Genomic DNA, 23,639 nt, shown 5'->3' with positions numbered 1-23,639 from the left:
ACAAAAAACAACTCCCCCGATGATTCTGATGTGAATAAAATCAGGGTAAGACCCTAGATTGTCTAGAGGTTTGATGGTAGATCCTGGGACAGTGAAACTTATCTACTTCTGTTTTTCTTCTTTTGAAACAAGGTCTCGTATGTTGCCCAGGCTGGACTCAAACTCCTGGGCTCAAGCGATCCTCCGAATTCAGCCTCCAGAATAGCTGGAATTAGAGGTGTAAGCCACCACACCCAGTGCTACCTACCTCTATTTTCACCACAGACATAGAGTGTAAGTTCTCTTACTCACAAATGCCAGCCATTGGTCATGAGGAAAATCAAGCTCATCTTTATTCCTGAAAATCCATTTTCTTAGTCAGCTGGCGCTGCCATGAAAAAATACCACAGGCTGGGTGGCTTAAACTACAGTCATTTATTTCTCATAATTCTCGGGGCTGGGAAGTCTAAGACCAAGGTGCTGGCCTATATGGTTCCTGGTGAAGGTTCTCTTTTGGCTTGCAGATGGCCCCGTCCCTTTGTTTCCTCACGTGGAGAGGAAGAGAGGGAGAGAGAGACCAAGCTGTCTTGTGTCTCTTCTTATAAGGGCACTAATCCCATCATGAGCACCCCACCTTCACGTCTGCATCTAAACCTAATTATTAACACCTCACAAACGCCCATCTCCAAATGCCATCACATTCCACATTGGGGGTTAGAAATTTTAGGAATATAAATTTGGGGAGGGCAGAACTCAAACCATAACACCAACTCCAAGAGCAGGCTTTGCTAAGTAAAGGTTGGTTGTGCTTTAGAGCTCTAACAGTTCTGGGAGGTCATTGTGAAATAGGCCTATTGTCACTTGTTGAAGGTTGTGCAACTCCTAGTGGCTGAACCATCAGATTCCAAACTTCATTCTTTTCATTATATCAAATAAATGGGCTTGAAAGATCTGTAATGAGGACAAGAGTGACCAGTCAGAAAAATGGCAAAGAAACCAGTAACAAAAGGGAATATGACAATTAAGTGCATAATAAATCGGGTGGGGAGATAATGAAAAATAAACAAATAAAGGAAGAATGAATGAATGGGATTTAGGGCAGGCATCGATTACTTAAAAAAGAGACTGAAAAGTCTGAGGGAATCTTTTGTGAAAATTAATGAAATAGGCCCAGCATTTTCTGACCCGTGTTTTATGTGTGTGCAAGGCTCATGTTTACAGTTATTCTTGAACACTCCTTGCTCTACCCCACCCTCCCAAGTCTTTTGACCTCAGGAAAAATCAGTCTAAAGAGATTTTGTCATCTCCAGCTGTCCCAGTTGCCCATCAAATCCAGCCTTTGTTTCTTTTGCAGCCTCATTGTCTCTGATTGCAACTTTAACCCTGTCTTGAATTGTCTAAGAGGCTGGGGGCTGACAGCTGAATCCAAGTCTCAGACACACAGACTTTGACCTTTGCAGTCCACTGACCTGCAGAATACATCAGTTAATACACATAGGAAGAGATGCAAGAAAGAGCAACACAAAAGTGGGTAAAGGATTATCAAAGGAGGAGTAAAGAGATGGAGAGCAGAGTGGGCTGAGCAAAGACATCTAGATTAATGATAAGGCGACCAAGGGACAGCTTTAATGCAGGCTGGGAAGGGTTCTGGAGGCAGTGTTAGCAGCCATTTCTTTACCTGTTTCTTTTCTGTTTTTCTAGCTAAGACTGAAGGAAAGGCGTTAAATACAATCTGGGGTGCAGTGGCTCACACCTGTAATCCCAGCACTTTGGGAGGCCAAGGTGGGCGGATCACCTGAGGTCAGGCGTTTGATACCAGCCTGGCCAACGAAACCTCGTCTCAACTAAAAATACAAAAAAAATTAGCCAGGCATGGTGGCATGCATCTGTAATCCCAGCTTCTTGGGAGGCTGAGGCAGGAGAATCACTTGAACCCAAGAGGCGGAGATTGCAGTGAGCCAAGATCATGCTACTGCACTCCAGCCTGGTTGACAGAGCAAGACTCCATCTCAGAAAAAAATAAATAAATAAAATAAAAAATAAATAAATACAATCTGGAATTGAGATTAAATATAAGAAATAACTTTCAGAGAGAACTATTTATTTAATAAAGGAAAAGATTATTGACAAGGCTATGTAAGTCACCCTTACTGCATAATACTGAGGCATAATTATTATCAAGCCCTATCTAGAAGTTTGGCAGTCTCTTGGGCACTTCAAATGCATACATTACTTAATTTAATCTTTTTAGGAACTCCCTAAAGTGAATAGTATTACCCCCATTTTACGGAAAAGTAAACTGAGGCTCAAGGATGGTAACGGACTTGCCAGGGACCTATGCAGTGGGTGGCACAGCTGAGTTTAGGCCAATTTACATTGGACTCTAAAGCCAATGCTCTTGCCACTCGATCAGCAGGAACCATGGTCTTGAATTGCTTCAGACTAAGCCCAGGGAATGATCAAATCATCTCAGTGGGCTGCAAACCTGCCCTATCTCAGGGACTGGGTGAAAGGTAAGAGAAAGGAGGAGAGAGGAACTGAGAGTGACCTCATGGGGTGATGTCTCCTATACCGCCCCCAGCATAAAGCCAAGAAAAACTTTCATCAGTTTCCCTCAGAGTAAATCCCTTTGCATTTGAATTAATGATGTAAGAAGTCCAAGATCAGGGTGCCCGCCTATTTAATTCCTCAGTGAGGGCAACTTCCCAGCTGCCAGAACTGTGAGAACTAAATGTCTGTTGTATGAGCCACCCAGTCTATAGTATTTTGTTACGGCAGTCCCAGCAGACTAGGACAGTGATGTTCAGAGAAAAGATGCCAGAGGCCTTGTCCCAGGCCATGAGGATACCACTGAGCTGAGGGAGGAAAGCTCCCACCAAGGTTTGAAATGCAAGAAAAAATGATGTCTGGCAGGGCGCAGTGGCTCACACCTGTAATCCCTGCACTTTGGGAGGACAAGGCGGGAGGCCAAATGAACTCCTCACTTGAGGTCAGGAGTTTGAGACCAGCCTGGCCAACATGATGAAACCCTGTCTCTACTAAAAATACAAAAATTAGCCGGGCGTGGTGGCAGGTGCCTGTAATCCCAGCTACTCCGGAGGCTGAGGCAGGAGAATCGCTTGAACCTGGGAGGCAGAGGTTGCAGTGAGCTGAGATCACGCCACTGCACTCCAACCTGGGTGACAGAGTGAGATTCTGTCTCAGAAAAAGAGAGAAAGAGAGAAAGGAAGGAAGGAAGGAAGATGTCAGCAAAAATGTCAGAGAAAGGACCTCTGAAAAATTTCTCCTCTATGAAAATAACGAGAAAACTGGCAAAAAAGGGAAGAATCAACTCTTTTAGGGCTCTAGAAATTAATCAAATGCTGGCAGGAATTCAGGAAGTATGCATTCAAGAAAAATGGCTGAATCTCAGTAATTAGAGAAATTAGAAAATAGTTTGAGATGAGTGAAAATAAAAACACAGTATACCCAAACTTACGGGATGCAGCTAACCCGCTGCTTAGAGGGAAATTTATAGCTGTAAATGCCAATATTAATGAAGAAGAAAGATCTAAAATCAATAATCTAAACTTTCACCGTAAGACACTGGAAAAGGAAGGGAAAACTAAACCCAAAAACAAGTAGAAGGAAGGATAGAATAAAGACTCTAATGGAAATAAGTGAAATACAGAATAGAAAAACAAGAGAGAAAATCAACAAAACAAAATGTTAATCTTTGGAAAGACCAACAAAATTGACAAAATATTAGCTAAACTAATCAAGAAAAAAAGAAGACTTGATTACTTCCGACTCTACAGAAATAAAAAAAATTATGAGGGGATATTTTGAACAATTGTATGCAAACAAATCAGACAGCAGATATGAAATAGACAAATTTCTAAAGAGACACAAACTATGTAAACTGATCCAAGAAGAAATGGAAATCTGAAGAGACCTATCACAAAGAGATTGAAGTAATAGTAAAAACAAAAGCAAAAATAAAAAAAAAATACTTCCAACACATAAGAGCTCAAGATCAAATGTAAGAAAAGAAAGGATTAATAGACCAATGGAAGGAATTGACCAATGGAAGGAAAAGGTGTTAGAATTTCAAGCCCTCAATTATCCCACCTTCCTGTTAAAAAAAAAACACTGATGCTAAAAAATCACATAGCATAAAATATACCATCTTAGCCATTTTTAAGTGTGCAGTTTAATATTGTTAAGTATATTCACATTGTTGTGAAACAGATCTCCCAGTCTTTTTCATCTTGCAAATTCAAAACTTTATACCCATTCAATAATAACTTCCCCTTTCCTCCTCCTCATCCTTTGGTACCCACCATTCTATTTTTTGTTTCTATAAATTTGATGACTACTTCATATTAGTGGAATCATACAGTATTCATCTTTTTGTGACTTGCTTATTTCACTTAGCATAATATTCTCAAAGTTCATCATGTTGCAGCATGTAACAGGATTTTCTTCCTTTTTTTTGTTTTGTTTTGTTTTGTTTTTGTTTTTGTTTTTGAGACGGAGTTTCGCTACTGTTTTCCCAGGCTGGACTGCGATGGCGCAATCTCGGCTCACAGCAACCTCCACCTCCCGGGTTCAAGTGATTCTCCTGCCTCAGCCTCCCGAGTTAGTTGGGATTACAGGCATGTGCCACCACGCCCAGCTAATTTTGTATTTTTAGTAGAGATGGGGTTTTTCCATGTTGGTCAGGCTGGTGTTGAACTCCTGACCTCAGGTGATCCGCCCACCTTGGCCTCTCAAAGTGCTGGGATTACCAGTGTGAGCTACCTACCGTGCCCAGCTGGATTGTCTTCCTTTCTAAGGCTGAATAATATTCCATTGTATGCATAGACCACATTTTGTTTCTCCAGTCATCCTTTGGTAGACGCTTGGATTGCTTTCACCTCTTGGGTACCATGAATAAATGCTGCTGTGAACATGGGTATGCAAATATCTTTTTGAGACTCCTCTTTCAATTGTTTTGGATGTATACCCAGAAGTGGAATTGCTGAATCATAATAGTGCTATTTTTAATTTTTTGAGAAGCTGCCTACTGTTTTCCATAGAGGTTGCAACATTTTATAATCCCACCAACACTGTGCAAGGATGCTGATTTCTCCACATCTTGGCCTTGTTATTTTCTGGGTTTTTAATTTGTTTTTAATTGTACTTGTCCTAATGAGTGTGAGGTGATATCTCATTGAGGTTTTGATTTGCATTTCCCTGGTGACTAGTGACATTGAGCATCTTTCCATATGTTTGTTGGCTATTTGTGTATCATTTTTGTGTGTTTTTTTTGAGACACGGTCTCACTCTGTCACCTAGGCTGGAGTGCAATGGTGTGATATCAGCCCACTGCAGCCTCCACCTCCTGAGTTCAAGCGATTCTACCTCAGCCTCCCAGGTAGCTGGGACCACAGGCATGTGCCACCATGCCGGGCTAATTTTTGTATTTTTAGTAGAGGCAGGGTTTCACCATGTTGGCCAGGCTGGTTTCAAACTCCTGATCTCAAGTGATCCACCTGATTTGGCCTCCAAAAGTACTGGGATTACAGGTGTGAGCCACCACAGCCGGCCTTGTATAGCATCTTTAGAGATGTCTATGATGTCTGTTCAAGTCGTTTGCCCTTTTAAAAACGGGATTTTTTTGTTGAGTTTTAGGAGTTCTTTATACATTCTGCACATTAACCCCTTTTCAGATATGACTTGCTACTATTTCAACCCATTCTATAGGTTCCCTTTTTACTTCATTGATTATGTTCTTTGACACACAAAGGTTTTTAAGTTTTATGTAGTCCTATTTGTCTATTTTTTCCACCTTCCTTTTAAAAAAATATTAGAATGCTTCACAAAATTGCATCTCATCCTTTTGCAGAGGGCATGCTAATCTCTGTGTCATTCTAATTTAGTGTATATGCTGTCAAAGCTAGCACCCAACTATCCTTTTAAAGTTGATTTTCTTTTATTTATTCCAATCTTACTTTTCAAGCAGATTTCCGACGCCAGGTATCCTATACCTTGATTCAGTGACTTCCAAACTTGAATATGCACCAGAATCTCTTGGAGGGCTTGTTACATCATAAATTGCTGGGTCCTACCACAGAGTCTTTGATTGAGTAGACCTGGGGTGGGGTTTAAGGATTTACATGTGTAACAAGATATCAAATGATGCTGGTCCTGATGGTCCAGGACCACACCTTGAGCACTGATGCTCTAGTCAAATTCAATCGGTCCATGTTTTTTAGAGATTATTGCCTTTGCTCATGCTGGGCTTTTTTTGGTTTGTTTGTTTTGTTTTCTGCCCAGAATGCCCTTTATTCAGACACCTCCTCTACAGGCTTTCACTAAGCCCTCAAACTGGAATGAATTGCTCTCCTGAGTTTCTATGTCACTTTATATTTATTTTATCTCTTATCACCTACCTTTTACTTTTTTTAATTTTTATTGAGACGGAGCCTTGCTCTGTTACCCAGGCTGGAGTGCAGTGGCGCGATCTCAGCTCACTTCAACCTCCGCCTTCTGGGTTCCAGCGATTCTCGTGCTTCAGCCTCCCAAGTAGCTGAGATTACAGGCACCTGCCACCATGCCTGGCTGATTTTTGTATTTTTAGTAGAGATGGGGTTTCACCATGTTGGCCAGGCTGGTCTCGAACTTCTGACCTCAAGTGATCCACCTGCCTCAGCCTCCCAAAGTGCTGGGATTACAGGGGTGAACCACGGCACCTGGCCACCTTTTACTTTTGATTTGACTTATTTACATACCAGTCACACCGTCTATTAGGATGATAAGGTTTTGGATGTCAGTGCTCATGTTTAACTTATCTTTCTACATCCTACAGTGCCTGGCAGAGTTTCTCACCTATACTAGGCATGCAATGGATATTTGTTAAATGAATGAAAAAATAAGGAAATACTCTGTGAAGAAAAAGACAGCAATATTAAGGAAAGAAAAAATGAATAAAAAGAAATAGAAAAAAGGAGATGATAAATGTGTTGGAATAAAGTGGGAATTCCTCCAGAAGGGAGTTTTGTTTTGCCAACTAAATGCAAAGCAAAAATAGGCCAGGTCTTCCCAGCTGTTCTTTTTGTCTGTTTTCTTGCAGCTGTGCTAGAATTTTTTTTTCCAGGCCAGAATTGCTAATCACCATGCCAGTACGGCCCTTGTGATTTAATAAGAAGAAAAAGATTGGGGGACTTTAATTCCCAAACACTTAGGGTGTGAATCTGGAGGGGTACAATGTTCTATCACGTTGACTGAAATCCAGACTGCACCTTTCATCTGATGAAAGACCATGACACTTTTCCCTGTGGAGAACTGGACAGATGCCATTGTAATATTTAAAAAAAAAAAAACAGTATTGAAGAAAGTTACGAACTCTAGAATTAGTTGATTATGCATAACTTTTTTTTCAGACAGGGTCTTGCTCTGTCACACAGGCTGGAGTGCAGTGGCATGATCATAGCTCACTGCAACCAAGAACTCTTGGGCTCAAGCAATCATCCCGCCTCAGCCTCCCAAGTAGCTAAGATTAAAGATGCGTGCCATCATAACCAGCTAATTTTTGTAAATGTTTTTGTAGAGATATAGGATCTCGCTGTGTTGTTTAGGCTGGTCTCAAACTTCTGGCCTCAAGTGATCCTCCTGCCTTGGCCTCAAAAGTGCTGGGATTATAGGCATGAGCCATCATGTCTGGGCCTATGCATGAAATTTTAAATTAATTGTATGTGTGTGTGTGTGTGTGTGTGTGTTTTGAGACAGAGTCTCACTCTGTCACCCAGGGTGGAGTGCAGTGGCATGATCTCGGCTCACTGCAACCTCCACCTCCCGGGTTCAGGCAATTCTCCTGCCTCAGCTTCTGAGTAGCTGGAATTACAGGCATGCACCACCACATCTGGCTAGTTTTGTGTTTTCAGTAGAGGCAGGGGTTTCAGCATGTTGGCCAGGTGGTCTCGAACTCCTGACTTCAAGGGATCCACCCACCTCGGCCTCCCAAAGTGCTGAGATTACAGGCATGAGCCACCGCACCCGGCCTTTAAAATTAATTTTTATAAAACGATCCCAGTCTACAATTCTTTATTAACATTTATGATCCTACTTCTCCAGCAGGTTGGATTGGGCATACTTCTAACTTTTGCATCTTAGTTTGATTCTTTATTTGGTTAGCCTTCATTTAAACTAGCAATCTGCAATAGGGTGTTTTCTCTACCATGCTATGCATGTGGCCTGGCAGAGAGCTTTTCTGGTGCATTTTTGAAAAGGCCCATAACCTGGGAATACGGTCCCACTACAAACACTAAGGAAAGAAGCAAACCACAAAGGGATCAAGGATTTCTCATGGAACATGTGCCCTGAACACCCTCTGGAAGTTTCTGTGATGTTTGCTGTCATGGCAATGGATTACTCTGGATTAGGCTGCTGCCCCGGGATTGTTCTGTTCACCTGCTTGCTGTTTTCATTTTTGTTAGCTTGCTGTTTAGACACTTAAGGTGGATTCCATTTTGTTATCCAGATGTTTCTATGCCCAGGGGCACTAGCATGCATTCTAATCACTGGGCATGTATTGCTCTTTAATAGTATGTAGAAAATTGAGAAAGCCTTGAGAGCTGGCCTGAAAAATTTATTAGTCCCTCACTAAAACTTCATCTTTAAAATCATGTCTGTATGGTGTGATTGTACCTGGAAGAACTAGAACTCAACCACTCAATTATGAGCTCAAGAGTGTATGAAATTGAACATGCTCAGAAATTAATCATTTTTCTCATCTCTTCTGTGAATGATATCTCAGCAGTCAAGTTATCTTTCACTGCTAGGGGATATTCAAAAGTAAGAATTTGGAAGATCTTACTAAAAGGCTTTAGATAGAACCTGGAAATAGATTCTCTGCATTTGTATGCAAGTTAATTTTTGAATTCTCTACATATGCTGAGGGAAAAGATTAGGATGTCTAGATGGGCCTGGATAGCAAAGTCAGGGCCTGATTTTTTTCTGGTTAGTGCCTTGGGGAGATTAAGTGTGGCTATCACTGAATAAAATTTAACCCAAATGCTAAAACTTTTAGAGGAAACTGGATACATCAAACAGGAACCTGTTCTAACATCAAATGAGTGACTTATTTTCTTGCTTAACCAGGGTAGGTAACACTAAGCTGGCTATCAATAGCCCCCTGTTTCTTAGGGAATTTCTAATACGGTGTGACCATGTTTATTCGTAGATGGGACAGAGCTGGTGATGGCATTCTAAGACAGAGTAGAAGTAAAACGAAGAAAGATGGGGTTTCTGGTACCTACAATTATTTTTTTCCTTTTAAAAGTTATAGTAATTTTTAAACTTTGGAAATTTAAAATTTTGGAAAATAAAAACTACAAGTACACTTATAGTAGCCTTCCTTCCTTCCCTCCCTCCCTCCCTCCCTTCCTCCCCTCTCTCCCTTCCTTTCTTTCTCTCTTCTTTTCTTTTTCTTCCTTTCTTCCTTTCTTTTTTTTCTTTTCTTTCCTCTTTCTTTCTCTTTTCTTTCTTCTTTCTTTCCTTTTCTTTTCTCTTTCTTTCTTTCTTTTCTTTCCTTCTCTCTTCCTTCCTTCCTTTCTTCCTTTCTTTCTTTCTTTTTCTCTTTCTCTCTTTTCAGGGTCCCACTCTGTGGCCTAAGCTGGAGTGCAGTGGCAGTATCAGGGCCCGCTACATCCTTGACCTCCTGGGCTCAAACAATCTCTCATCTCAGCCTCCCAAGTAGCTGGCACTATAGGTATGTACCACTGTGCCCAGACAATATGTGTGTGTGTGTGTGTGTGTGTGTGTGTATATATATATATATATATATATATATATATTTTTTTTTTTTTTTTTTTTTTTTTGTAGGGATGGAGGCCTCACTTTGTTGCCAGCTGGTCTCGAGCTCCTGGCTTCAGGTGATCCTCCCATCTCAGCCTCCCAAAATGCTGAGAAGGCAGCTGTGAGCCACTGTGACCAGCCAGCATGTCTTTTTTTGATCTGCCCAGTACCAACCCTCATTCTGGGAATCGCTCTTTCTGTTCCTTTAACCTGATGATTCCTGTGGGAGCAGCTGTGCTCTGACATGGCCTGGCCCTGCCTAGGGCTGATTAGAGAAAAACAGTACCAATGATCCTCTTCTCTGGGATATTCGAACCTGATTCCAGGGGTGATTATCAATATCTGCAACAATCAGGGAGATCCGGGTACCCACCAATTAAGACAGACATTGGCTGAAAAACAATTGATATGGGTGCAGCAGTGCACGCAGGCTGAAGAGCACCCTTGTTTGAGAAGAAGGAACATAGGGATTCCCTCTTTGGGGGCAGAAGTTGGAAACTGTGCATTGGGGAGGCCTGTTTTCTTCCTGTAGACTAATCTCATTGTGGTGAATAGGAATGAGGCCAACGGCAAGATCTGGAGATGGAAGAAGCTCCTGAAGATGTTGAAACCCCTGGTCCCAGCTGTTCTGTGGGCCAGCTGGATTCCTGCCCTTCTATAGCTGTATTGCTCAATCGTTTCCTGGGATCTGGGAGCAAATAAATTTCATTTTTGGCCCAAGTTAGTTCAAGTTCAGATTCTTTTCCCCCATAACAGTAACAAAGAGTCCTAACTGATTCAACATTAAACTGTATTCTTTTTTTAAAAGCTTGTTTGTTTGTTTGTTTTAGAGATGGGGTCTTGCTCTGTTACCCAGGCTGGAGTACGGTGGCAGTATCACAGTTTACTGCAGCTGGAACTTCCAGGTGCAAGGGATCCTCCTTCCTTAGTTTCCCCAGTAGTTGGGACTACAGGCACGCACCATAACCAGCTAAATGTTTTTACAAATTTTTTTGGAGACAAGGTTTTGGGATGTTGCTCAGGCTTGTCTCAAACTCCTGGCCTCAAGCAATCCTCCCATCTCAGCCTTCTGAGCAGTTGGGATCACAGGCATGAGCCACCTCGTCCTGCCCAATAAAGCTTTGTAAAAAAGCCAGGCACGGTGGCTCACACTTGTAATCCCAGCGCTTTGGGAGGCCAAAGTGGGAGAATTCCTTGAATCTAGGAGTTAGAAACCACCCTGGGCAAAACAATGAAACCCCTGTCTCTACTTTAAAGGAAAAAGAAAAAAAAGCTTAGTGGAGTATAATTGACAAATAGAAACTGTATATAATTAACAGGTGTAACTTGATGGTTTGATATGCGTGTACATTGTGAAATGATCATCACATCAAGCTAGTTAACATATCCATCACTTCACGTAGTTACCTCTGTGTGTGTAGGTGTGTGTGTGTGTGGTGAGAAGACAAGATCTACTCTCAGCAAATTTCAAGTATATAATACAGTGTTAACTATAGTCACCATGCCGTACATTAGATTCACAGAATTTATTCATCCTGCATAATGGAAACTTTGTACCCTTTGACCAACATTTCCCCACCTCCCCCATCCTCCAACCCCTGACAACCACCACTCTACTGTGTGCTTCTGTGAGTTCAACTATTTTAAAATCTACATAAGTGAGATCATGCACTATTTGTCTTTCTATGTCTGGCTTATTTTACTTAGCATAATGTCCTTCAGGTTCACCCACATTGCAAGTGGCAGAATTTCCTTCTTTTTTTAAGGCTAAATAATAGTCCACTGAATATTACGTGTATATATATGTGTATATATATATGTATATATATGTGTATATATATGTATATATATGTATATATATGTGTATATATATATGTATATATATGTGTATATATATATATATGCACATATGCACACACAGCCCTCATTTTCTTTTAAGGCTAAATAATAGTCCATTGAATATTACATATATATATATGCACATACACACACACCCTTCATTTTCTTTTTTATTTCTTGAGGGTCTTGCTCTGTTGCCCAGTCTAGAGTGCAGTGGCATGACCACAGCTCACTGCAACGTCTAACTCCTGTGCTTAAGTGATCCTCCTGTTTCAGCCTCCCAAATAGCTAGGACTTTAGGCACACACCACCACGCTTAGCTAACTAAAAATTTTTTTTACTGTAGAGATGGGGGGAGATATGTTGCCCAGGCTGGTCTGCAGACAGAGGTAATTATACCTCTTCTTTTCTGATTTCAGTGGCTTTTATTTCTTTTTCTTGTCTAATTGTTCTGGTTAGGATTTCTAGTACTATGCTGAATAGAAGTGGTGTTAGTGGGCATTTGTAGCTAAGATAAGATATTAGAGAAAAACCTTTCAGTTTCTCTGTATTGATTACAATGTTAGCTATGGCCTTTCATATATTTTTTTTTTACTTTTGTGAACTGTTCATGGAAATACATATGTGATCTTTATTATGTTGAAGTATGTCCCCTCTATACTTATTTTGTTAAGAGCTTTTATCATGAATGGATGTTGAATTTTGTCGAATGCTATTTCTGCACCTATTGAAATGATGCAGTAGTTTTTGTAGTAGATCATGTAGTTTTTATATTTCAATCTGTTTTTATAGTAGAACATGTAGTTTTTATAGTAGATCATGTAGTTTTTGTATTTCAATCTGTTAATGTGGTATATCACATTGACTTGCAGATGTTGAACCATCCTTGCATCCTAGGGATAAATCCCACTTGATTGTAGTGTATGATCCTTTTAATGTGCTGTTGAATTCAGTTTGCTAGTATTTTTTTGAGGAGTTTTGCATCTCTGTTCACCAGGTATATTGGCCTGTGGTTTTCTTCTTAGTATTATTCTTTGTCTTTGATATTAAGGTGATGTGAACCTCATAAAATGGTCTTGGAGCTTGTCTCTCTTTTATTTTTTGGAAGAGTTTAAGAAGGATTGATAGTAATTCTTTTTTTGAATGTTTGTTAGGATTCACCTGTGAAGCCATCTGGTCCTAGGCTTTTCTTTGTTGGAAGGTTTTTTGTTTTTCAGACAGGGTCTCACTCTGTCGCCTAATCATGCCCAGGAGTGCAGTGGCATGATCTCAGCTCATTGTAGCATCAACCTCCCAGGCTCAGGTGATTCTCCTACCTCAGCCTCCTGAGTAGCTGGGACTACAGATGCACACCATGCCCAGCTAATTTTTTTGTGTTTTTAATAGGGATGGGGTTTTGCTACGTTGTTCAGGCTGGTCTTGAACTCCTGAACTCAAGCAATCTGCCCGCCTCAACCTCCCAGAGTGCTAGGAATACATGCCTGGGAATACAGGCATGAGCCACTGCACCCAGCCTGTTGGAAGGTTTTTGATTACTGATTTAGTCTTATTTGTGAATTGTCGGTTTAGGCTACTTTTTCCTGATTCAGTTTTGATAGGTTGTATACATGCTTCTAGGAATTTATCAATTTCTTCTATATTATCAAATTTGTTGGCATATAATTGTTCATACCAGTTCATTATAACTTGTGATCAATCCTTTTTCTTTCTGAGGCATCTGTAGTAATGAATAATGATATTCTTATCTTTATAATGCCTTCAATCTTTTTTTTTTTTTTTAGGTAGGGTCTTGCTCTGCTGCCCAGACTGAAGTGCAGTGGCATAATCACAGCTTACTGCAACCTCTGCCTCCCGAGTTCAAGTGTTTCTCATGCCTCAGCCTCCTGAGTAGCTATGATTACAGGCGTATGCCACCATGCCTGGCTAATTTTTGTATTTTTAATAGAGACAGGGTTTCACCGTGTTGGTCAGACTGGTCTTGAACTTCTGGGCTCAACTGATCCACCTGCGTCAGTCTCCTAAAGTGCTGGGATTACAGGCTTGAGCCACCTCGCCCAGCCAGATTGCGTTTTGATCTTGTTAACAAGTATGCATAATTTCTTATATTGTTGTATAACTAGCAGTTTTATACAATTTTTATTCTGCTTTCTCTAATTTAATGGTGTATTATTAATATGTAATACATTTATAATTTTATTATATTTGGTATGTTAATTTTTTTTCTTTTTTGGGGGGACGGGGTCTCACTTTGTCACCCAGGCTGTAGTGCAGTGGCGTGATCTCAGCTCACTGCAGCCTTGACCTCCTGGGCTCAAGTGGTTCTCCTGCCTCAGCCTCCTGAGTAGCTGGGACTACAGGCATGCACCACCACGCTTGACTAAGTTTTTGTATTTTTTGTAGAGACAGGGTTTTACCATGTTGCCCAGGCTGGTCTTGAACTCCTGAGCTCAAAGCAACCCGCACACCTTGGCCTCCCAAAGTGTTGGAATTACAGGCGTGAGCCACCTCGCCCAGCCAAATATCTTAAATTATATACTAAAAATAATGAATCAGTAAAATACATTTACTGATATATAACAAGACGTGTTGCTACATGGTCTTCAGAGTAATCATTTTAATGTTTGCATAATATTTCATCTTATTGCTATAACAGTTAAAAGTTATTTTTTATTGAGGGCTTCTTCTGTTTCGGGTACCCTGTATATAGCATATATATATATATATATACCCCATAACAATCATAGGGGAATTACTGTCTTCAGGGTAGTGATGTGACGACTGGCCTTGAGAGGCAAGCGTACTTCCTCAAAATCACAGAAAGTTATAGGCTACGTTTTGGCCTGTGCTCTTCCAAACCCATCTCTCCCATGCAACCTGGCTCCCTATTACCGTGGTTTACTATAGCAATTTCACCCTTGGTTGACATCTGTGTTACTTCCTGGATTTTGGATACTTCAGATTGGGTTAGACGTTTGGCATCTAATTGTTTGCTTCTGCTGACTTCAAAATTGCTGTTTTTAACTGCAAAGAGCATTTAACCTAAAGATATACACGCTGTGTGAGGTTGTTGGACTCTAGTTTTTTTTTTTTTTTTTTTTGAGACAGAGCCTCATTCTGTTGCTCAGGCTGGAGTGCAGTGGTGCAATCTAGGCTCACTGCAACCTCCGCCTCCCAGAGTCAAGCGATTCTCTTGCCTCAGCCTCCCGAGTAGCTGTGATTGCAGGGGCCTGCCACCATGTCCAGCTAATTGGTGTATTTTTAGTAGAGACAGGTTTCGCCATGTTGGCCAGGCTGGTCTTGAACTCCTGACCTAAAGTGATCCACCTGTCTCAGCCTCCCAAAGTGCTGGAACTACAGGCATTAGCCACGGTGCCCGGCCTGTTGGACTCTATTTTATGTTATCTTGTTGGGTCCAGTTATCTCCCTTTATTAATTTACTTAATAAATATTTATGGAATAGCCAGCATGCATTTGATGTTAATATCTGGTGCAAATGTGAAGAAATATGATATCTTTGGGAATATCAAGGTGAATCATCCATGAATCTTGTCTAGAACTCTTAGTCTAGTTAAGAAGAAAAGATGAAAAGCACTAAAAATTATAATAAAAGGAATAAACGTTTAAAGTAAAGTATACTTTAAGAGATGTAGAGATGAATATTGTAGAGATTCAGAGGACAAAAAGATGACTTAGAGCTGGGGAGACTGGGGAAGACTTTCGAGAAGAGATGCCCTTTGAGCTAGAATCTGAGCCATGGGTAGCATTTGAACCCCTGAAGGACAAGGGCTGATGTCAGCATCAGTGCTGCGCATGTCAGACAGACCTGGAAGGCCAGTTCCCTCCAGAAGGAAGCACTAAATGAGGTCCCAGACATCCCCCAACAGGAGGAGGGAAAAGAGGTCAGCACCGTGATTTATCAACCTCAAACGTATTATTAAGTCAGAAGATGGAGTTGTTTTCCTTTCGGATAATATCACCCTACTTACTAACTTCCCATTCTTTCCTCCATCCACTGCAATCTGACTGCTAAGGTCAACAGAAACCTTCTCATTACCAAATCCAGTGGCTCCTACTAAGCTTGCATCCCACTTACCTTTTGTATTATATGTGATTATTCTCCTCCTTGAAACTCCCTCCACCACCCATCCCAGCATCTGCGACACCCCTTTGTCCTGGCCACCTGTCCTCTCCTCTCTAGTTTCAAGAATTTTGAGACCATAAATTTCTGTTGTTTTAAGCCACCTCATTTGTGCTACTTTGTTACGGCAGCCCTAAAAAAACTAAAACATCATTTCAAAAATCATTTACAGGTGTAAGATTTTTTTCCCCCATGTTCAGCCTTGTCTAACCAGAGTCAGGCACTGAAGTAGCTATCGGAGGAATACATTCATTAACAAGTGTATTCTTCTCAGTAGATGGTCTGTCTTAAAAATGGAAACAAATGTTAGCATCTACCACTGACCTTTAAATCAATATTTATTGAAGTAAATTTACTGAAAAGTAACTTGTGATTGTGCAAAATAATGGATATTTAAGGATATTTATTGCAGCATTGTTTATAATAGCAAAGGACTGGCAACAACCCAAATGTCTGTCAATAGAGGAACTAATTAAATGAGGGATGGTTTTACATCCACTCAATTGCTTTTTTTTTTTTTTTTTTGAGATGGAGTCTCATTCTATCACCCAGGCTGGAGTGCAGTGACATGATCTCAGCTCACACAACCTCTGCCTCCCCAGTTCAAGCAATTCTCCTGCCTCAGCCTCCCAAGTGGCTGGGATTACAGGCGCATGCCACCACACCCAACTAATTTTTGTATTTTTAGTAGATACGGCATTTCACCATGTTGGCCAGGGTGGTTTTGAACTCCTGACCTTAAGTGATCCGCCCGCCTTGGCCTCCCAAACTGCTAGGATTATAGGCGTGAGCTACCGCACCCGGGCTCAATTGCCCTTTTGAGGCGGAGTCTCAGTCTGTCACCCAGGCTGAAGTGCAGTGGCGCAATATTGGCTCACTGCAACCTCTGCCTCCTGGGTTCAAGTGATTCTCCTGCCTCAGCCTCCCAAGTAGCTGGGAGTACAGGTACGGTCCACCACGTCTGGCTAATTTCTGTATTTTTAGTAGAGATTTCACCATGTTGGCCAGGCTGACCTTGAACTCCTGACCTCAAGTGATCTGCCTGCTTTGGCCTCCCAAAGTGCTGGGATTACAGACGTGGGCCACCGTGCCCAGCCCTTTTTAAAATATATATATATGTATATATATATATATATTCTTTATTTTCTATAATTTATAATTATAGAAAATCTCTGAAAGGAAACAGAAGAAAATGCAATTAATTGCTTTTGGGGAGAAGAATCTGATAGTCATTAAATAAATAAGTAAATAATAAATAAAATTTAACTCTTGAGCCCAAGCGTTCAAGACCAGCTGGGGCAATATGGTGAAACTCCATCTCTTATAAAAAAATTCAAAAAATTAGCCAGATGTGGTGGTGTGCACCTGTAGTCCCAGCTACTTGGGAGGCTGAGGTGGAAGGATCACCTGAGTCCAGGAGGTCAAGGCTAGAGGGAGCCAAGATCATGCCACTGTACTCTAGCCTGGGCGACAGAGTGAAACCCTGTCTCAAAATAAATAATAATACATAAAATTTAAAAGTAGAGTCTGTGAAAGGGTATATGTTTAAATTTATTAAAATGTACCATGATGTTTGGTGGTCTTTCACTAGATGTTTCTATTCTGGCCTAAGGGGAACAGTCTGTGATGAAAAATCAGGGTTGGGTGCAGTGGCTCACACCTGTAATCCCAGCATTTTGGGAGGCAGAGGCAGGTGGATCACTTGAGCTCAGGAGCTCGAGACCAGTCTTGGCAACACGGCAAAACCTCATCTCTACAAAAAATACAAAAATTAGCAGGGCATGGTGGCATGTGTGCCTGTAGCCCCAGCTACTCGGGAGGCAGAGGCAGGAAAATCGCTTGAGCTCAGGAAGTCAAGGCTGCAGTGAGCTGAGATTGCACCACTGCACTCCAGTCTGGTTGACAAAGTGAGACCCTGTCAAAAAAAAAAAGAAAAAAGAAAAAAGAAAATTCAAAGGGTAGCTAAACAGTAAAAGGAAAAAAAAAATCACTATTATTAGGCCGGGTGAGGTGGTTCATGCCTATAATCCCAGCACTTTGGGAGGCCAAGGCGGGCGGATCACTTGAGGTCAGGAGTTTGAGACCAGCCTGGCCAACGTGGTGAAACCCCGTCTCTACTAAAAATACAAAAATTAGCCAGGCATGATGGTAGGCGCCTGTAATACCAGCTACTTGGGAGGCTGAGGCAGAAGAATTGCTTGAATCTGGGAGGCAGAGATTGCAGTGGAACCCGGGAGGCAGAGGTTGCAGTGTGCCAAGTTGGGCCACTTCACTCCAGCCTGGGTGACAGAGCAAGACTCCAACAACAACAACAACAACAACAACAAAATTCACTGTTATTAATATAAAGTGGCTTTAGTTTAAATTTTTTAAAGTTTAATAATAAAAACAGAGAGCTTCTTTTTAAAAAATTTAAATTATTTTTATACTTAAAAAAATAGAGGCTGGGTGTGGTGGCTCATGCCTGTAATCCCAGCACCTTAGGAGGCTGAGGTGGGTGGATCACCTGAGGTCGGGTGTTCGAGATCAGTCTGGCCAACAGGGTGAAACCCCGTCTCTACTAAAAATACAAAAATTAGCCAGGCATGATGGTAGGCGCCTGTAATACCAGCTACTTGGGAGGCTGAGGCAGAAGAATTGCTTGAATCTGGGAGGCAGAGATTGCAGTGGAACCCGGGAGGCAGAGGTTGCAGTGTGCCAAGTTGGGCCACTTCACTCCAGCCTGGGTGACAGAGCAAGACTCCAACAACAACAACAACAACAACAACAAAATTCACTGTTATTAATATAAAGTGGCTTTAGTTTAAATTTTTTTAAGTTTAATAATAAAAACAGAGAGCTTCTTTTTAAAAAATTTAAATTATTTTTATACTTAAAAAAATAGAGGCTGGGTGTGGTGGCTCATGCCTGTAATCCCAGCACCTTAGGAGGCTGAGGTGGGTGGATCACCTGAGGTCGGGTGTTCGAGATCAGTCTGGCCAACAGGGTGAAACCCCGTCTCTACTAAAAATACAAAAAAAATTAGCTGGGCATGGTGGCATGTGCCTGTTATCCCAGACACTTGGGAGTCTGAGGCAGGAGAATCACTTGAGCCTGGGAGGTGGAGGTGGCTGGGATTACAGGTACCTGCCACAATACCCGTTGCTAATTTTTGTACTTTTAGTAGAGACAAGGCTTTGCCATGTTGGCCAGGCTGGTCACGAACTCCTGACCTCAAATGATCTGCCTGCCTCAGCCTCTCAAAGTGCTGGGATTACAGGCATGAGCCACTGTGTCTGGCCCTCCCATATACTTTAGATCATTCCTAGATTACTTATAATACTTAATATAATGTAAATGCTATGTAAATAGTTATTTTGTATTTTGGCCAGGCATGGTGACTCACTCCTGTGATCCCAGCATTTTGTGAGGCCAGGGCAGGTGGATCACTTGAGGTAAGGCGTTCGAGACCAGCCTGGCCAACATGGTGAAACCCCATCTCTACTTATAATACAAAAAAATTAGCCAGGTGTGGTGGTGCATACCTGTAATCCCTGCTACTGGGGAGGCTGAGGCAGAAGAATCTCTTGAACCCAGGAGACGGAAGTTGCAGTGAGCTGAGATCGTGCCTCTGCATTCCAGCCTGAGTGACAGTGAGACTCTGTCTCAAAAAGAAAAAGTTGTTATACTGTATTTTAAATTTTGCATTACTTTTATTGTTGTATTGTTATTGTTAGTTTCTTTTTTTCCAGTATAGTCATGTGATGAACATATCTTTTTGGTTAACAATGTGCTACATATATATGGTGATCCCATAAGATTATAAACTGTATTTTTAATGTACCTTTCTATGTTTAGATAGTTTTAGATACACAAATACCATTGTGTTACAATTGCCTACTGTATTCAGTGCAGTCACACGCTGTGCAGACTTGTTGCCTATGGGCAATAGGCTATACCGCATAGCCTAGGTATATAGTAGGCTGTACCAACCAGGTTTATGTAAGTACACTCTACGGTGCTCACAGGATGATGAAATTGGCTAACGATTATCCTCATCATTAAGTGATGCTGTGACTGTATTTTTGATGGAGTTTGGTTGAATCTGAGGATGCAGAACCCATGAATACAGAGGGCTCACTGCATTGTGCCTGCCACAGGTGTATACCTGGGAGGGTTGGGTCATACGGCGTGCATGAATTCAAGCAGTATAATCAATACTGCCAACAGTTTTTACAGTGGGCCAATTTACACTCTCACTGGCACTGCGGGAGAGTCCAGTTTATCCACACCCTTGCCAATTCCCAGTATTGTTTGTTTTTCTTTTCTTTTTGGAGACAGAGTCTTGCTCTGTTGCCCAGTCTTGCTCTGTTGCTGGAGTACAGTGGCACCATCTTGGCTCACTGCAGCCTCTGCCTCCCGGGTTCAACTGATTCTTGTGCCTAACCCACCCGAGTAGCTGGGATTATAGGCACACACTATCACCCCCAGCTAAGTTTTGTATTTTCAGTAGAGATGGGGTTTTGCCATGTTGCCCAGGCTGGTCTCAAACTTCTGCCTCAAGTGGTCTGCCTGCCTCAGCCTCTCAAAGTGCTGGGATTACAGACGTGAGCGACCGCGCCCAGCCTGATCCCCAGTATTGGCAGCTTTTATCAATGTTAGCCATTCAGTTGAGCATGTAGTGGTCAATAAATGTGGATTGAATTTGCATTTCCTTGGTGATTAATCATGAGCACTTTTAAATGTTGTTTGTCATTTATATGACCTCTTTTGTGAAGTCCTTGTTCAAGTCTTTTGCCCATTAAAAAAAACTGAGTTGGGAGCAGACAGCTTTTTAGACTGTGAAAATATTTATCTGGGTGAGACTTTCCATCTGAACATGTTAAAATATGTAGAAAAAACAGATCATTCTAATGCGTTTAGAATGTCAGCAAAGGAAGAAAATGAGCTCACTTATGCAGTTCTCTAGGCAACCTTTTTTTCTTTAAGTAAAGCTTAGCAAACAATGGAATCACTGAGAGTAACTCACTTCTATATACTGCTTTAGGATTTACAAAGTGCTTTCCTATCCATTTTCTCATTCTGTTTTTATTAGAAGTAACACGTGAAATATTGCTTGCTAGTCTTGTTTTCATAGCAGATATGACTTTCACCAAATGCAAAAATCAAGGCAAAATGCATATATTCAACATAATTGTAGTTGGGTAAATTAGCAGTGTAATTTGTGAATTTGATCATTTTTCTTCTGTGCTCACAATTACCTCTAATTTGGTGATAAATGCAATACATGCTTGCAGAATGTCTAAGGAACCCTCCATCCTCTGATGCTGAAATGTAGACTGCCTTCTGGGAGTTGCTGTTTAAATCAGGAAGAGAGCATAAATCCACAAGAGCTTGGTGATTGGAAATATGTCTGTTGCAGAGAGGAGAGCAAATCTCTATTGTTGAGGGCAGCAGAATGACACAAATCAAGCAGACATCTTTTCAAGAGGCAGATAGCAAATAACCTTTCTGCATTACAGATGCTATGCTGTTTTCATTCCTTCCAGACTGGACGCTAATTAAATTAGCCTCTTTACTCTGGTTCTTTAGAGAAAAACTGCTTCTGATTTGATGCCACATCTCTCCCAGGACTAAATATGTGTGTCCGATGGTGGCGGGGGCGGAGGGGGGAGGTCATGTCTTTGTGTACGTGTGAAATGAGAGGAATTATTGAAGAAAAGCAACAAACATGCATTAAAATTCTCAGGCTAAAAGGAATCCTGATTTTTTTTTTCACTTCTTGGCATTTTAAATGCCAACATGCTATTAAAATATATGACCTCTTTCCCATCAGGTTTACAACCCTCAAAGATCAGGCAGGCAAATGTAAGATAGAAATAAAATATAAATTTAATGACTTTTTTTTCCCATGGCTATCTCAAAATTAGAACCATATCTCAGAAGAAGTGAAGTTGTCTCCTTGTAATTCTAGTAAAAGCCACTAAAGATAGAGAATTTCGCTGGGTGCAGTGGCTCATGCCTGTAAACCCAGCACTTTGGGAGACCGAGGCAGGCGGATCATGAGGTCAGGAGATCGAGACCATCCTGGCTAACACGGAGAAACCCTGTCTCTGCTAAAAATACAAAAAATTAGCCGGGCATGGTGGCAGGCGCCTGTAGTCCCAGCTACTCGGGAGGCTGAGGCAGGAGAATGGCATGAACCTGGGAGGCAGAGCTTGCAGTGAGCAGAGATGGTGCCACTGCACTCCAGCCCGGGCAACAGAGAGAGACTCCATCTCAAAAAATAAAATAAATAAATAAATAAACAATAAAGATAGAGAATTTTACTTGCAAATATGGTACCTAGAGCAGCTATGTGGTACCACCACCTTCCTCAACACAGATTATTGTCTTGTGCCGTTTCTTATGTTTTGTCCCTCTCTGCTATTATATTATTGCACTGGACATCGTGGTGTCACTGAGCATGAGTTTTCCCTTTTCTTGACTTGGTGTCCACGACTCCTCTCAGCTCGCGAGCTTCTTGGAAAGTTGACTGACTGCCCTTGTGATTCCAGGGAAGTCATTTGGCTCAGGCCCAAATTCATCAACATAATTCTTTTCTTAGCCAGGGATGAGCACATACTCCAATTTTGCAAAGGTACTTGCAGGAGCTCTTGGGAATGAAGCTGCCCATTCTTCTCAGACAGCTTCCAGAGGAGCCCTGGTCTCTCTCCCTAGGCTTGGAAGGAGATGCACGTGGGCCTGGGAGTAAAGGATCAATCTGCTGTTCCAGAACCCAGATGACAGATGGACAGTAGGGCCTTGAAGACATCACCAGAGACTGAAATAAATGAACCCTGGAGGCTGCCCCAACTCTCAATCCACATCCTGTCTCCTTTATGGCTTAAGGCAGTTTGAATTGGGTTTTCTGTTATTTACAGTTGAACATGTCACTGTATATTGTCTGTGTTTTGGCATATTGTCTGTGTTTTGTTTTTTTGTTTGTTTTTGGGATGCAATCTTGCTCCATCACCCAGGCTGGAGTGCAGTGGCGTGATTGCTCACTGCAACTTCCACCTCCCGGTTTAAGCAATTCTCCCACCTCAGCCTCCACAGTAGCTGGGACTACAAGCGTGGGCCACCACACCTGGCTCATTTTTTGTATTTTTAGTAGAGATGGGTTTCACCATGTTGACCAGGCTGGTCTTGAACTCCTGACCTCAGGTGATCTGCCCACCTTGGCCTCCCAAAGTGCTGGGATTATAGGTGTGAGCCACTGAGCCCGGCCTTAATTGGTATATTGTTATTAAAATATAATGTAGTAATAGAAAATCTTAGGTATACTAAGGCCAACAGATCAGGAGATGACTGCCATTGAAAAGACAGTTTGATACTCACAGTTCCCAAGAGAAAGGGGCACATCGTGCCATTGGGGGCCACACAGGGAAATGCCAGGGTTGGTCAGAAGGCTAGAGGTAGGGGGCTGGGGGAGTGGGGGAGTGATGATAGAAACTGTGGGTAGCAAGAGCCTTTATTGTGGTTTCCAAAGGAAGAAACAGATGAGGCAGAGCAGGCAATTTAGGATTGGCCAGTTTAAGTAAATTCTTTTTTTTTTTTGTTTTTTGAGACGGAGTCTGGCTCTGTTGGCCAGGCTGGAGTACAGTAGCGTGATCTCAGCTCACTGCAAGCTCTGCCTCCCAGGTTCACGCCATTCTCCTGCCTCAGCCTCCCGAGTAGCTGGGACTACAGTCACCCGCCAACACACCCGGCTAATTTTTTGTACTTTTAGTAGAGACGGGGTTTCATGTTGTTAGCCAGGATGGTCTCGATCTCCTGACCTCGTGATCCGCCCGCCTTGGTCTCCCAAAGTGCTGGGATTACAGGCGTGAGCCACCGCACCCAG

The 23,639-nt window shown here is 41.8% G+C and overlaps 1 long non-coding RNA gene and 1 other non-coding gene across 3 annotated transcripts in view; one reads left to right on the top strand and one right to left on the bottom strand.

Annotated features, from left to right (window-relative positions):
• Positions 1 to 10,522, top strand: part of LOC104007042 (uncharacterized) — a 31,918-nt gene extending 21,396 nt beyond the window's left edge. Inside the window, exons 3-4 of one of the 2 annotated variants that reach the window (XR_001718847.4) lie at positions 9,596 to 9,712; positions 9,826 to 10,522. This is a non-coding gene — a long non-coding RNA (uncharacterized LOC104007042). The remainder of the gene's footprint in view (positions 1 to 9,595; positions 9,713 to 9,825) is intronic. The other variant, XR_008548847.2, reaches the window with a different exon arrangement.
• On the bottom strand, positions 5,804 to 5,906 carry LOC112209618 (U6 spliceosomal RNA). The gene has a single exon (XR_002944448.1). It is a non-coding gene; the product is annotated as a U6 spliceosomal RNA (small nuclear RNA).
• Positions 10,523 to 23,639: the final 13,117 nt, after the last annotated feature.

This window comes from Pan troglodytes, chromosome 5 (assembly GCF_028858775.2).
Source record: "Pan troglodytes isolate AG18354 chromosome 5, NHGRI_mPanTro3-v2.0_pri, whole genome shotgun sequence".
Lineage (NCBI taxonomy): Eukaryota > Metazoa > Chordata > Mammalia > Primates > Hominidae > Pan > Pan troglodytes.
This window is presented reverse-complemented; position numbering and strand designations above follow the sequence as displayed.